The sequence below is a fragment of the Malaclemys terrapin genome, chromosome 3 (assembly GCF_027887155.1).
Source record: "Malaclemys terrapin pileata isolate rMalTer1 chromosome 3, rMalTer1.hap1, whole genome shotgun sequence".
Taxonomy (NCBI): domain Eukaryota; kingdom Metazoa; phylum Chordata; order Testudines; family Emydidae; genus Malaclemys; species Malaclemys terrapin.
In genome coordinates this window covers 625,434-641,878 of record NC_071507.1, presented here as the reverse complement: position 1 = coordinate 641,878, position 16,445 = coordinate 625,434, and the positions used below count along the sequence as shown (strand labels likewise).

General features: G+C 47.3%; 1 protein-coding gene across 8 annotated transcripts in view; it reads left to right on the top strand.

The window, feature by feature from the left end:
* The first annotated feature begins 226 nt into the window (after positions 1 to 226).
* Positions 227 to 16,445, top strand: part of SLC8A1 (solute carrier family 8 member A1) — a 333,147-nt gene continuing 316,928 nt past the window's right edge. For all 8 annotated transcript variants that reach the window (XM_054022274.1, XM_054022271.1, XM_054022270.1 and 5 more), the window contains exon 1: positions 227 to 330. The gene's annotated coding sequence lies outside the window, so the exon portion shown is untranslated. The remainder of the gene's footprint in view (positions 331 to 16,445) is intronic.

Sequence of the window (16,445 nt, the reverse complement as noted above, 5' to 3'; positions counted from 1 at the left end):
AATTTGAAAAAGACATTGTGGCAGGGGGTCGGGGGTGTAAAAATATCAGGCTGAAAGGATTTTTTTTTTTTTTTAAATCATCATTTGTGTTGGATGAAGCTGAAAGCTGCCAGATAGCTTCTTTTCGACAGCTTGGAGTTACTGTTGGGAACAGATCCATGTATGGAAGCAAAAGCAGAAAAGCACAGATAAGCTGAGATCCAGCTATGCAAACCATGTTTAGAGACACTTAAAGGACAAGCTCCTTTCTTTCGGGTAAATTTAGAGAAGCTATCGTACAAGGTCCTTTTTCCATTCAGCCTTACACACAGCTACTGAGACTTGACAGCGGTAAGTGAAAAGCAATGCAAGTGTTTTCTGTGAATATATAGCTTGGACTTTGGGTTTCCCTGATCTCCTAAGGAAAGCCGTGCACCTGGGGCTATGGGGTGTCTGAAGAGAGATTTTGGTTGGGATCTCTGAAGGAGAGGTACTGAGTTGAACAGGATTGCAGCTAGAGAAACAAACTTTGACTGACCGAAAGAGAAATGTTGCAAAATTAGCATTTTATCACTGATCATCTGCTATTTGGGCTTTATGAATTGACTGATGTTAAACCTTCAGCATGATAGGGCCTTGAGAGCATGCTGTTATTTTTGAGTGTCTGCCTCTTTTCTGTATCTATGTATCAAATATATAAAAATAGTGTGCGTTTTTTTCTGTGCTTTTGAATGTCCTACTTTCATTTTGAGAAATGCATCTCATTTAATGGTGTGGGTTGAGCTGAGTGGACATTAGGAAGAACTGGTTTGTAAACGACTTGTATTTCTTGGCACTCAAAGGCAATTTCTCAATGTTTCTCTGTAAATAGGAGGTTGATTACATCCTGTGCAAAGATTTTCATATGGTTTTAACCATGAAAGTCAACCCCCCAAAAAACAGCTGGATCCATTATTGTGTTAACCTCTCTCTTGGAGTGAATATTTCAGGAGCATAAAGCTCTGTAGAAATGGTTTTCCTTTAAACCATATCTATTTAACATTAAATTACATTAGTAGAATAGCCTGTGCATTGCCAAAAAGCAGATATGTACCTTGGTCATCAATTAATGTGTTCTATAGAGAGAAAGCATTTGATTAAACTGGATGTAAAAGGGTTTTGCATCCTTAGTCTAAAATCTTGTTTATTTTGCATCCTATGATTAAATCATGTTATTGTCACAAGGCTAAAAAACAGGGTTTCTGGGTCAGTTTAGGTGTTATAATGAGATATTCAGACTCCTGCTACAAATAAGTAAAGAAGCGTTTTCATTTTTCAGGTGGCCAATAGATTGGAAAAACAATAAGTCATCTTAAGTAAAATTATATGGAAAGAACTGAAAAATAATATCATAAACATTACTGAAAACAATATACTTCCAAGGTTGCACTGAGAGATGAGGGAAAATATTGATCATTACACCCTAATGTCTTGAATATTTTTGTTCACAAACAGAATTGTTATTTTTCCTTGAATTTATTTAATCCTCCTCACCTGCACTAATATATATATATTATATATAAAATGGACATTTATTTGTGACTCCATAGTTAAAATTGTGTTCTGAAAAGGGCTTAATATGGGGCATAAATTCCTGTTTTTTCACTACATTTCACTGACCTTTCAATGTGAAATTTCACATAGTCTAGATTTTCCTTCCTTCTGACTGTTCTGTGCTGTTTTTTGTTTGTTTCTTTTCACGTTTAATAGGAAGTGTTTGAAATTGGGTTGTGGATGAAATGTGACCGTGGTAGTCCAACACTTTTTTGTTCACTGATGTTTTTTAAAAAACATTTATAGACGAGTTGGTGGAGAGATTAATCTTGAGGAGATTTATAGCAATGGGTAATTTTTTTAAAATAGATATATTTGGATTGAGGATCATTTTTAGCTATTATTCACCGAAAATTGATGTTTATTCTCCATTGTACACTTAAAACACTTTCAGTCAGTGCCTACACTTTTCTGCCAGATTTTATCCTTTAACAGAAGGTTTTACGTGCAGCTGCTGATGGATAAAATCCTTTCCCTGGTCCTCTAGGAATATGAATCTTCTATTGCTCCCTTTAGCAAACTGCCCCATTGCAACACAACAAAGCACTACGCTAAAGATCCACAACTAAGCACTGGGAGGAAATTGTTTGGAAAGGGGTGTGCTTGGGAAAGGAGTACTACATAGGTACTGTTCGGTGGCTTAATTTTTCATCTCCTTGTTTTGTGTCTAGTAGCAATCTTAACTGTTCTACAGTTTTTATAACTATAGATAAAGACACAGATAGACACACAGAGAGGAAAACGAAGATGTATCTGTGATCCTGCTAAATTATGAGACTAAAGGTCTTAAACGTCTAGTTGGAAACCCAAACTCATGCCAGACTCTGCTGGCATTGGCTCTGAAAAGTGAAATTGAACCAGCAGAGATTTGCACAAAATAATTTGGATCCTGAGAATTTTTTCTCCTGGATCCTGAAATGGTGAGCAAAACTATTCTCTTCCATAGATTTCCGGGCCAGAAAGGATTGCTGTGAGCACCGAGTCCCCCTACCCAAGTAGTGCAGGCCACTGGTTCTTGCAGCAAGCCCATGATTTCTGTCTGAGCTAGATGGAAAGTCACACCGTGTTTGCAGTTGAGTGTTGGGCTGTACCATTGTGTTGTAATGAACCTCATTCCCGCAGGACACACATTACACAGAAGGCAAACAAGCCTCTCTAAGCCTTTGTCAGTCCCTTGTAAGCCCCGGGAAGGCTCGGAAACCCCTGGGCAGAGAGTGCAGTTCCAATCCCCAACTTAGGTCTAAGCTCACCTTTGCTACAGTGGGTTCAAATCCTGCTCCAGGGGAGCACCGCACAGAAATCAAGATAGGTGGGAGAAAAAACAACAGCAGCTTTGCCCAGCTTCAACCAGAGCTTAGCATGCTTTCACTGCACAGCCTGTCAGCGGGTCCATAGCAGGAGGTCGTGAAATAGCACACAAACAATTTCATAGACGCCGGTGGTGGCTGAACTCTAGGGTGACCAGATGTCCCAATTTTATAGGGACAGTCCCGATATTTGGGGCTTTTTCTTATATAGGCTCCTATTACCCCTCCACCCCCATCCCAATTTTTCACACTTGCTATCTGGGCACCCTACTGAGGTCTCGAGGGTGGCTTGGGAAGGCTGCCTGTGCCAGTGAGTGCTAGTTAAGTGCACCACGAGGCAGTGCAGCCTAGTGGATAGAACACCAGACTGGAGTCAGGAGAACTTAGCTCTGACACTGACATGCTGAGTGACCTTGGGCAAATCACTTCCCCATCTTGGTCTCTTTCCCCACCACCCTCCTATCTGCCCGTTGAGTTTGTCAGCTCTCTGGAGTGGGGACTGTCTCCTCCTAGTGTGTGTGCACAGCGCTGGAAGAAAGCTGCCGAGAGCTCCGCTGGCAGCACCAGACCCTAACGTAATAGAAATAGCAACAGAAAAGTCCACTAAGGCCTAGTAGCCAGGATCCGACTCATGATTTTAGGTGCCGCAGGGTTTGGCTGAGACGCCTTAAAGGGTAGCGGGGTTCACTACTCACCGTTGGCGCGCGCCTCATGGCTCATCTGGAGATTAGGTCATTGTTGGTCAGACACCCCTGGCTGCGGTCGCCCAGCCTGTCGTCTCAGCCTCACCCTCCAGGGTCCTCGTCTTCGTTGTAGCTTGGCTGCTCGCTCTTTGGGGCTTGGCTCTCTATCAGTGTCTCTCAGGACAAGCTGTCCCTCTGCCAGTCCAGCAGCCCCCCAGCCTACGTCCAAAGCTGTGCCATTTCCCCAGCGGCTGGCAGAGGCGGCTGGCAGAGGCACCCGGCCTACCGTCTTCTCCGGTTTCCAGCCCCGGGACCCTGTGCTCCACAACTGGGCTCTACTTACGCCCAGACCTTGTTACTACCTGCCTGGGCTCTGTCCTACCCTCCTTCCATCTGCCAGCATATCCGAGCTTCCTCCACTCCCCAGAGCTCCTTCCCCTTTGGCTTCTTGCCAGAGCCGGGAACCTCCAGCACACCTCCCGCCTCTCCGGAAGTGACTGCGGCCTACTTCCTCCTGCTACCCACTTCTGTTCTCAGCTCCTTAGTATTATAGAAGCCCCCCCCTTGCCTGCCCAGGTGAGCGTCACCCTTAATTAAACATTACTGAGCCCTGGCTCCCCTCTGGTGCAGCCTGTGTGGTTAATTGGCCCATCTAGCCACCTCAACCCCATCAGCATTTGGGGGAGGGGGTGGGCCCCCCACCACAGGGCCTGATTTTCACAGGCGGGGGCTCAGCACTGACACTCCAGCCCAGTCCCAGGTTGCTAGTGGCGCCATGGAGTAGGCCCATGCTGAGAAGAGGCCCCGGCCTGCTCCGCTTGCCCTGCGCCCCAAGACCCCGCTGGCTCCTCCCTGCCCATCACTTGCTCCTCTCGGTCTGGCCAAGGGCTTCTCTCCGCCCCCTGGCCCCACCCGTCGGCACCTCTCCGCCCCCTGGCCCCACCCGTCGGCTCCTCTCCGCCCCCTGGCCCCACCCGTCGGCTCCTCTCCGTCCCCTGGCCCCACCCGTCGGCTCCTCTCCGTCCCCTGGCCCCACCCGTCGGCACCTCTCTGCCTCCTGGCCAGAGCCCAGTGCACCTCCGGCTCCGGGCAGTCTCTGCTTCCCACCCCCCGTGGGGCCCCGCCTGTCTCCCCAGAGCTGAGCCACCTGGGATGGTGCAGAAGCCTGGCCAGGCTCGGTCAGTTTGGGGGGAGGAGGGACAGTGCGGGGGCTTGGCTGGGCCCCTCCAGGCAAGCGGGGCCTGCGGGAGCTCGGCCGGGGCAGGCCCTGGCCTGGCTGATCGTGCCGCTCCTGAAGGGACAGAGGAATTCCAGGCCCAGGACCGGCCCTGGCTGCACTGCCGGCTCAGCCCAGCAGACACCGTCATCTCCCAGCAGGGCCGGTGAGTGCGGCCAGGAGGCAGGGCGTGGGGGAGTGGGTCTGTGGGGCGTCTGGGGGGGTGCTGGGCTGTGAGGGGGCAGGGAAGGTGTGTGTGTTGGGGCACTAGGGAGTGGGGGTTCTGTGGGGGGTGCTGGGCAGTTGTGGTGGGGCTGTGGGCAGGGGGGTGCTGGGCAGGGGTGGTGTTGTGCAGGGTGCTGTGCATTTGTGGAGGAGGCCGGAGGGAGGGCACTGGGTATAGCAGGTCCAGATGGGCTCTTGCCATAGGGAGTTGGGGGGTGTTCGTGTTGGGTGGGGGGGCTGTGTGGCACGGCATGGGCCTGCCCCCGAGGGGAAGAGGCACGCTGGCAGCACAGGGCCGGGCAGGCCAGTGTGTGTCTGATAACTGCTGGTTTGTAAATGGTGCCCTGCACTGGGCTGGGCGGAGCGGGGCCGACCCTGCCATGCCATGCCTCATGGACTCTGGCTGGCCCCTCGCTCTGGGGACTGACCTTCCCTGCGTCATGCACCATTGCCTCCAGGGGGCCCACAGATATGTTTGGAGCCAGGCCCACAAAAGGTTAATCCAGCCCTGGTCCAGCCCCACGTAAGTGGAGCACCAAATATCGTTTGTCTCTCTTGAAAATCTTGGCCTGCATGGCTGGAACGCCTCAGCTCAGCTGTGTCCGGTGGGATTTTCCAACGTGCCTATGTGAGTTAGGAGTGCTGTCAATGGGACTTGTGCACCTAAATCACTGAGGCTCTTGTGAAAATCTCAACCATTGTTTAAACTCGTGTGACGATTTGCTTACATTAGCCATATGGAGCTGGTCCCTTTGTTCATGCAAACTGCACAGTCTGCTGTGGAATGGGGGAGATACAGGATTCACAGCTTCCAGGGCAGATGGGACCATTGTGATCCTCTAGTCTGACCTCCTGCATAACGCAGGACAGAGAACTAGCCTGAGCATGATGACATCATGGCAGCCTAGGCGACTGCATCCTTTAAACAAACACACAACAGCATGAAACCGTTGCAAGAGAATTTGACAAACTGAGGCTGGTTTAAAGCAATCCCAATTCTTCCCCTTACCCTTCAGATGAATAAAATATTTATAGCCTAAATCCTGGATAAAGAGTTTGAAAACGTTCTCGTTTTCCTTTCAAAAGCCAGAGAATAGTTTGCACAGATTCAGATAGATCTCTATGGACAAATCCATTCCTCAGCTGAGATCTTTGTACATCCTCTGTCCAGGTTTTGGATTTTTTCCTGTTCTACATAGGTTCTTATATTGCCCCCATCACCATGTTAGCTGAGCACTTTCCAAACATGCATTAAGTGATATGACTAACACCCATCACATGTGGTGCATTTTTCCTTTCCCCAGGGACAAGTGTGTGCAATGGAAGGTTAGGGGATTTTATTTAATATCCATGCTGCTCTGTGTTTATGTTAGAGACAGAGGTAAAGAAATACTCCTGGCATGTGGAACAGAGGCGGGTGAGGTTAGTGATGGTGCTTAGTTCTTGGGGAAGTTGGTTCCACAGCCTCCAAGAAAGTGCTGTCTCCTGCACAGATGAGCTAGGCAGCCCTTTTCGAGTTGTCTTAACTTTAGCTGAAGTGCAACAGTCCTAAAAGCTGGGGAGATGAGGGGAGGGGGTTGGAACTACTTAATTGAACACAGCCAGTTTTCCCAAAAGAATAACAAAGTAGGAGAGCTCAGATTTGCAATGTGTAACATCTAGATGTAAATGAGGCACTTGGCATTCCAAAAGAGATGCAATGCATAGATGACAGTATGAGCTGTTTGCCGTCTGTTCTGTTTAGTGCCAAGTGTATTCCCAGTGTGTGCTAAGCGTGTGTGGCTGTCATGGTGGCCTTCCTTTAAATAAAAGTAAAGTACCTGATGTTTATTTGTTTTAGAGAAATTTTCCCATCCTCTGTATATTCCCCTATTATAGTTTGGATCACATAGAACAGAGCAGACTTGTCATGCTTTAGAGTATATATTTAAGTTTTTCCACACAAACTGAGTGTACCGTTGGGTGTGGCGGCACGTACCTGTAATCCCAGCTACTTGGGCAACTGAGGTTGGTGGATTGTTCTGGGGTTCTAGGCTGCAGTGCGCTATGCCGATTGGGTGTCTGGTGCCACTGACAGCCTGGCCAGCGGGTGGCTGAAGGACTGGCTAGAGCAACACAAATGATCAGCGTGCTCTCTGTGAGGGCTGAGGGACTGATTGATCAAGGTGAATGTGTACTGTGCTACTGCAGAAGGCCAGACCTGCACCAAGGGAGGTTTAGGTGAGATATTAGGAAAACCACTCTAACTCTCAGGGTTGTTAAGCTCTGGAACAGGCTTCCAAGGGAGGCTGTGCAATCCCCATCACTGGAGGTGTTTAAGAACCGGTTGGACTAACCCCTGTCAGGGAGGCTCTAGGTTTACTTGGTCCTGCGTCTGTGCAGAGGTCTGGAGTTGATGACCTCTTGAGGGCCCTACAGTTCTAGGATTCTCAGCTAGTATAAATCAACCCAGGTCACTAGTCAGTTTTGAAATTCTGCACAGGGCCTGGCCCTGAATTCCTACCCTAATGCACTGAGGAATGATCTGACCAGTGTGGAAGCACCTCGATGCTGCATGTTGATATGGGTTACAGAGCAAAGGTTTTTATAAAAGAATCCCAGGGAGCAACGTGTGATAAAGTAGTTGGAACAGCCTTGCATGACTTGGCCCAGGGGCAGTTCCCTGGGCTACCATTCAGGAGTCTAGATTTTGCCCATCCACAATCCTGGACTTTAGAGTGCTCAGCCCTTCTAACTGCTCTGTATCCGGCCCCCATCGCAGTATAATCTACGTGCCTCACAACCTGTAAAGCATTTATCCTCACAACACCCCTGGGAAGTAGGTCGGTGCTATTACCCCATTATTCAGAGGGGGAACTGAGCCATAAAGAGAATAAGTGACTTGCCCAAGGTCACATGGCCAGTCTGTGGCAGAGAATAGAATTGAACTCACATCTCCCAGCACTAGGCTAAGGTGCTGACCATTGGACCATCCTTTCTCCTTTGGGCTCAGGGACATTTTTGCATTGCTGAAGAGTGACCCTACTAGCTGAGTAACATCTGGGTCAACAACCTCAGAAGGGAAGTGTAGCCCCAAAATTCTGTCCATCAATGCAGAGTCCTATGGTTGGGGTTGATGGAAAGGGGGATAGAATCCTTGTATCCCAAATTCAGCATTAACTGTCGCTCACGCTTTTTAAAAAACTTCAGTTTTATTTAAAAAAAGTTGGTTCAGCCCCAAGAATTTGAATCTCCAGGGCACTACCAGGTGTTAAGGTAAGGTAGGTAATTTCAGGGCATGGATGTATCTGCGGGGAATCTGTAGTCTTGCAGTATATTGCAGATGGACACTGACAAAGAAAGCATTCTCTGGATTCCATATTTCTAGGAGCGGACATCCTAGAGGGTGGCCAACCAATGGTTCTTCAACCTGTCCCTCATCCCTACAACCAGGGCCTAAAGTCTGTACTGTCCCACACCTGGTGGTTTCCTTGGGCTGCTTCCTATGTTGCCTCTGTCAGGTCTGGTCTATACTACCCGCCTGAATCGGCGGGTAGAAATCGACCTCTCGGGGATCGATTTATCGCGTCCCGTTGGGACGCGACAATCGATCCCCGAATCGGCGCTCTAACTCCACCAGCGGAGGTGGTAGTAAGTGCCGCCGACAAAAAGCCGCAAAAGTCGATTTTGCCGCCGTCCTCACAACGGGGTAAGTCGGCTGCGATACGTCGAATTCAGCTACGCTATTCACGTAGCTGAATTTGCGTATCTTAAATCGACTCCCCGCTGTAGTGTAGATGTACCCTCAGTCTCCTTCTCCACCCTCCTCTGGGTGTGCCCTTCCCACAGGGCCAAGCTGCCTTCTCTCCCTGGCCTCAGAGAGTGACTCCTCCCTGCAGGCCCTTTCTGCCCTCAGCGACCTGGCTCTATACCAGCCCCACCTCTTCCTATCCAGGTGAGCATCATCCTTTAATCAACCCTCATTGCTCCCTGGCTCCTCCTCCAGGTGCAGCCTACAAGGCTAATTGGCCCACCTAGCCAGCCTCACCCATTCAGGGCTGGGGTGGGGTGAACACCCCGGCAGAAGGCTCTTTGGTTTTGAGTTACACACACATTGCAGAGAGAAGATAATACGCTGTCCCTGTATGGCACAGTACAGACGGCTCTGTGTGTCTTTAACCCAGAAAAGTTACAAACTGGAGGGAATTCTAAGAAGAGCAACACAAATGACAAAGGGCCCACAGAGGACGCCTGATACAGAAAGATTTTCAAAAAGTAAAACGTGTGTCACGAGGCTTATTGGTGACTAATATTGTCTTTAAGGAGTAAAAGGGGACAAACACCAAGAAGAGAGAGGAATCTGCTTAGAGTGTAAATTCTTTATTATAAGTTAGTACAGTGGGGCCCTGGCCTCTAGGTAGAACTGGGAGTGGGGAGTATAACTAGAAGCAGAGGGAGGAAATTTAGACTAGATGAAGAACATTTCCCTAAGAATGAGGCCGTTTAGACTGGAATGGTCTCCCAGGGGAGGTAGTGGGACCTCCTCCACTTGGATTATTTTGAAGTCCTTAAGAATACGCTGCAGAGAACAATCTCACATTGGCAATAGGTCCTCTCTCTCTCCAGTCACTATGGTGCTTTCAGATTGCTCACTCTGTTCAGGAGCCGTTGCATTCGCAGATAATGCTTTTCTTGGAAACGGCAGAGATTTCTTCTGCGTGACGTGCATCTGGTTGTCTGTGCTCCACAGAAATAAGGCTTTCTCCTGGAGTTCGCAAATCAGTCACCAGTGACATCATCCTCCACCGCTTCCTGCTCTTCTACAAAGTTGTCCTTACTTTCATTGGAACTTTTATTTGGCTTGTTTTCCTTTCTTCTCAGATAAGCAAAAGCAGGCACTTGGAAGGAGACACAAAAGTGGGGATATAACAGTGTTCTGTAAGGCCAGGAATGGCGCCAGCTATATTGCTTCCAGTTTCTCATCTCGCCCCCCTGGGGCCTGTTGAATTACCCTCAGAGACCTCCACGTGTGGAACCGTCCCCTTGCAATCTTACCCGCACTCCGGCCCCGGGCCGTGCATCCCAGCTAGCATCCTTCTCCTGGAATAGCACCAGACAGTGCTCCCGGCAGAGACTGTCAGTCTGCTGCTGAGGAGCTAGAGGGTTGACTGGCGAAAGAGAAGCTTTTGCTGCCTCTCTGCTAGACGGAGCTGCCACATTAACAGTAACAGCACGTCCGGCCTGGGCGCAGGAGGCTGGGATCGGGAATGCAAAGCAAGGCCCCATCATGGCAGACAACAGAACAAGGAGCAATGGTCTCAAGTTGCGGTGGGGGAGGTCCAGGTTGGATCTCAGGAAAAACTATTTCACTAGGAGGGTGGTGAAACACTGGAATGCGTTACCTAGGGAGGTGGTGGAGTCTCCTTCCTTGGAGGTTTTTAAGGCCCGGCTTGACAAAGCCCTGGCTGGGATGATTTAGCTGGGAATTGGTCCTGCTTTGAGCAGGGGGTTGGACTAGATGACCTCTTGAGGTCCCTTCCAACTCTGATATTCTGTGATTCTATGATTCTATGGCAGTGCCAAGTGTCAGGGCTGGCGGCCACGCTGGTGATGCCCCAGAGGAAGAAGTCACTGGCACCCCACCTACCCAAACAAGCTGGCAAAAAGATTGGCAATCGTTAACTATGATACAAAATAATGAATTGCCCTGGGAGGCCCCCCTAAACCGCAGGCTAGAGTCAGCAAAACAGCCACATTCCAAGCCCTGAAGCTTTGTGTGTGTGTGAGTGTTCATGTGTGTGTCCGTGTGACTGTGCACATGTCAGTGTGTGTGCATGCATGTATGTGTATATGTCTGCGTGTGTGCATCTCATTATGTGTGTGTGTGTCTGTGTGTGTCCACATGCACGTCTGTGTGTGTGTGTGTGTGTGTGCGTTTGTTCATGTCTCTGTGTGTCAATGCACATGAGTGTTGGTGTACATCTGTGTGTGTGAATATGTGTGTGTTCATGTCTCTGTGTGTTAATGCATGTGTGTGTCAGTGTATGTCTCTCTCTGTGTGTGTGTGTGAATATGTGTGTGTGTTCATGTCTCTGTGTGTCAATGCACGTGTGTTGGTGTACGTCTGTGTGTATGAATAAGTGTGTGTGTTCATGTTTCTCTGTTAATGCACATGTATGTCAGTGTATGTCTCTGTGTGTGCACATCTGTGTTTGTTTGCCTTTCCCTTCCTTTTCTTTCCCATCATTCTCTTCTCTCCTGCTCTCTGTTTCCCACCCAGCTGCATTTTTCCTCTCCCTAATTTGTTTTTTCCTTGGTGCCCTTTCCTATTCTACCCTCTTCCCTTGGCTTTCTCCCCTTCCCTCTCCCATCTCACCTCCCTCTCCACATCTCTCCCCCACCTCTCTCGCCCTGATGCCTACCCCCTCCCACCACCCTATCTCCCTCCTTGAGTTGCTGGCTCCACCGTTATTCCCCTCACCCTCGGAGCGTTCTCCTTTCTCTATTTCCCCAGACTCTCACACTGGTCCCAACTCCATGGGCCCTGGATTCTTTCCCCCATCGGCTGCCTCTTTCAGTCAGTTTCCCCCTCTACTCCCTACTGAGGTTTTTTCTTCCCACTCCTGCTCCCCCCCACGACTCTTTCCTTCTGCACATTCCAGGTTTCCCCACTGAATATCTTTCCCCTTTACCCCAAATTGTGGATGACAGAGGGGGGAAGCTCTGGAACATTCCCCTGAATCCCTCACCCTACCAGAGTGATGGGAGGTCACTTAGGGAAGAGCATCAAAATCAACCGGGAGCTGGGGGGGCTGATTTGTGAGGAAGGATTCAAAGGGTTAATAATGACTTTGGTGTCAACTGACTAAATGAGGAGTAAGGGGGTGGGCGGGCATGCGCAGGAGTCTGCCAGTGCCTGTAGGGCATGAACCCCAAGGAGGAATGAGGAGCTGTTGGGGGAGGTGTGGGGCATGGAGCTATAACTACTGACTGGAACAACTGGATGAAAGGAAGAAGAGAACACATATCTTCTGGTGATCAGGAATTTCACGATTAAAGTTTGTAAATCCACCACTTTATCCTCCTTTAAACCTCCACCCCCAAAGCCCTCCTCTGCCCAACACCTGCAGCTCAGTCCCGTCTGGCGCTGGTAGGTAAATGGCCTAACACCGCGACTGTGAGATCTCAGGGTAGGGGTCTCTTTGTTATTTGTCTGGATAGCACCCACCACAATGGGGCCTTGATCCCTGATGGGGGTTCCTAGATGCTACCATGATGCAAATAGCCTGTAGAGAAATCTCCCAAAGGAATTGGGTGGAAGCTCTAACGCTTGGGGCTTATAACACGAGAGGGAACAAAGTGCTCACCTCGTGCAGGTTCTGCTTGAGCAGGGAGATGACACAGCTACTCTAAGGGTCTTTCCACACCCTATCTTGGTCTTTCTAGGGCCGGGGCCCATTATAGGGAACCTGACCCCTGGCCGTCAGTGGCTGGCTTTGGGTTTATAGCCTTACTTCTGTGTCTACCAATGGTGGCTACTTCTAAGCTTGCTGTTTGTGTCATGGTTTAGCAAGAATGACATTAGGAATTCCCGATGTTACCTCTTCGGCATAAAGGAAAACTAAAAGTGAAGACCTTGTACTTCCAAGCTCAAGTCAGCAATCAACAGCTGGATTTGCTGTTAGTATGATGAGATTGCCAACACATACAAGTTAATAGTCATCGATGCAGACCCCAGGATGTTGGTGATCCTTGGCATTATCCTGTGATTTGGCCAGACATTTTACACTGCTGAGAAATGCACACAATGGAATATTTCTAACAATAACACTGAATGTGAATGACAAGTGTTTGTTTTACTCTGGACAGTAACTCGTTCCATATGGTCCTTTAAAACATGTTAAATGTTAAGTCATTTGGGCCGGAGAATTATTTTTTCAGGGTGACCTCCTGGGCTGTATAAATCTACTGGGTTTAGCCTGCTTGCTGAACACTAGTTAATCGAAACAAGGTGCTGAAAGCGCCCCATTATCCCGGCACTCTGCCTGATTCAGGAGTAGGAAAGGCATTCTGGATTGCCCCGGCTCTAAGGGCTTCCCTCTCCTTCTATTTCCCAGAATGATGATGTTTACTTCGCTGTGCTGCCATCTCTGACAGCCTTCAGAAGCAATCCATATGTGATATTAAGGTTCTGTCACAGGGGAGAATCTGTGACCTATTTGAAAAGCTAATGTAGTTTTAACTTCCAGCATTTATCTTCCTCGTGTACTTTCCCATGGTGCAGCAAAGTCAAATCACTGAGGAAACCTTATCATAAGCTCCCAGTCAATTTTCGTAGCTAGATCAACAGATGGCAGAGAAAGGAGTCGGATCTCCTTGGTATGTTAATTATTGGGTAAAAGACCTTAAACAGACAGTTATGCAGCTCTTAGAAGTACTAACAGAAAAGAAATGACACCATTGCCTTTCATTATTTTTCATATCTTTCCTCTAACACTAATAGTTTCATCAACATTTTTTTCTACAGTAAATGCATGAGATGTGAGAACTGTCACAAAGCCCGTGGGAAGCAACTAACAGTCATTGTTAAGCTGAGACAAAGAATCCAATTTATCTCCAGTTGTTCTCTTTTGCGGCTTTCTGAAAGGCTCAGCACCCTGAACCACCAGGTTGGAGTACTGCACAGTATTCATATACCTTGCATTCATGTACTAATCTACATTCGGACTGAGCTACAGTATCTTCTGAGTGTGAATGCCTGAGACTTTCACTGTGTTCAGAAATATTTTAGCCACCAGATTTTGAAAAATCCCCTTCCCATCCCCTGAAAACATCATACGATAAATAGGTGGAGCATTCAGCCCTTGAGTTTGGCCGACATGGCCTGAAATGAATTTATAAGATCAGCAGTAATCAGTGTCCTCAGAAAGGAATGAAACACCTTAATTATAACTTCATGCTCCCCTGACCAACATCTGCTACACTGCACACTTAACCTGTGCACGTATGCCAACCCTGATGCAGCTGAGGTTGTGTATCACAGTGTGGGGAAGAGCAGTGTGTGGTATATGGGATGTTTCCTTGTCAGACAGAAGAAAGTTCCTTGTAGAAGTGCAGAGTCTGTCACTGGCAGTGGAAATATGCTGGGTGGGTATTAGGACATAGTAAAGAGATGTCCCATAACTTGCATTTCCATGCTCTTAAAAGTGGGGGACCTCACACTTAACCTTGATCCCTTTAAAATATAGGAGATTTAAAAAAAAAATCTGGAATCTATTATGGATGTGTGGTCTCTGCAAAGGTGTATATTTACATGCTGCTGAATGCTGCAAAGATTCCCTGCCCTCTGTTGGTAAGGTCTGAGAGCACAACTAAATATTGATTGTTTTCGATTTCTAAAATTGTATGTGTACAACAGAAATTTTATCTGGCAATAAGTTTTATCCATTAGCTACCAGCTGGAGCACAATCTTTCAGTTATGACAAATAATGGCTTAAACTTACTCTAAATTTTAATTTATAAACACGGAAAAACCTTTTGCACCAGATCTCTTCAAGATTCCTCCCTCTACCTTTGGGTAAACACAAAATGCCTTTTTTTTTTTACCAGAAAATGTCGGACTTGCCATGGACAAATTTCAGACACAGCCCAATTTTGAACACTTCCTGTTAAATTTTTAACAAAAACTGTAAAGAATATTCAGAGGGCACAAAAATCAGCACTGTTTCACACTAGAAGACCAGCCAGATGTAAAGAAAAACAGGACTTGATGCCCCATTTTAAGCCCATTTCAGAACTCAACTTTAACAATGGAGACATAACCAAGAACCTCCATCATAAAAACAGAGTTTTAAAAAGTTCTTACAATTCACTAGAATTTTTAATAAAGAATCTTGTAGTAACGTCAGTAGACCGGATTTTACGCAGATGTATAAAATGGAAAAATATCAAACTGTATCCAGTGCCATATGTCATTCCTACTGCACTGCACATATGGTGGAGAAAGGGGCGCGGTTGTTCAGGAAAACTAAATAGCATCCATAATTTTTGCTATTACTAAATACTAATTCATATACTACTGTCATTGCTCATTATCTTAAGTTGAATGTTTCTGAAAAGTGTGAGCAAAATCCATATGCCTTTTTTTGAATTGTATTGGGGCGAAAAAAGGCATTTGTTTCCCTTTGCATAATTTTTTTTCAACGTTTATGTTCTATGGACAAAATGGCTGATCACTTAGGGAGTGATTTTCCATGACAATGAAAAATATCTGACCCTGTCGATAAGGACATGCCCGATTTAAACCTTCCTATCTTTAAACATGCGGGTTTGTAGATCTCAAAGAATGCAACAAAACAAGACAGGTCTAAGACTCTGACCTTAGTAATTATGATGTTTTGCAAGTACAAACTTCCTAAGATCATCTTGATTCACTATTTCAATATTAGTCTCTGTAGTGAATTTTATTTGCCAAATGTTGCTTTTTTTATTGCCCGTGTCTTATCTGCCAACTCAGACTTTTATTAATTCTTCCTTGCTTGAATAAACTTCAGTCCAGATTGTTTGCCACATACTTATTTTGGCCCAGTCCTGTGAAAACTGGAGCACATGCTAAACTTTGCCTACAAGAGTAGTCCCTCTGGCACCAAATCAAGTTAAGCACATGCATTGTTATTGTAGGAGTGGCCAGGAGGAGTTGTAGCAGTGAATATATCCATGATGGTTCACTTTTAGTTATTCCCAGTGTGTAATTGGTCACCTGAATCACATGGTGTTGTTTCTACTCCCTGACTGGGTGAGTGGGGAAATGGAAGATGTCAAGCTGGCCTGGCAAACACCACGTCTGGCACAAAACCACATCCCAGCACAAATTCCTATGAGCATTTGCAAGATGTTTGCTTTCCATCAGCATTCCAGTGAACTAAAAATGGAGCAATGGCAATTGACAGCAGCTGAGGATCTGCCCCAAACACTCCCAAAGGCTCGTTCATGAAGGATCCACAGGCTGAAGAATTATTCACTGATGAAATTTGCCAGGCATGTCAAACAGCCCCGAAATGAGAGAGCTGTGAAGTCCGTTTGAAGACAGCTAACCCTCCTGACAATCCGCAGTTAGGTTCCATCCCCTGCTTCAACTTGTAGCTAGACATCTTCTCCTTCCCCCATCCACGGACATTTCTCCACTGCCCAGCTCCCACTACTCTCCCCACTCTTCTGAGCCGAGTCCTTGGCCCAGACCTACAGCAGGGGCTATTTCTTCAGCTTACTAACATGCTTTCTTTTAATTGACCCTGCTAGTCACAACTGTGTCTATCGTGCTACAGCGCAGTGAGCACTGGACCAAGATCCTCGCCATCAAATATAATAACAACACGTAGCTCTCCTCAGCCATAGATCTCAAAGTGCTTTACAAAGGAGGTCAGGATCATTATCACCATTTATAGCTGGGGAAACTGAGGCAT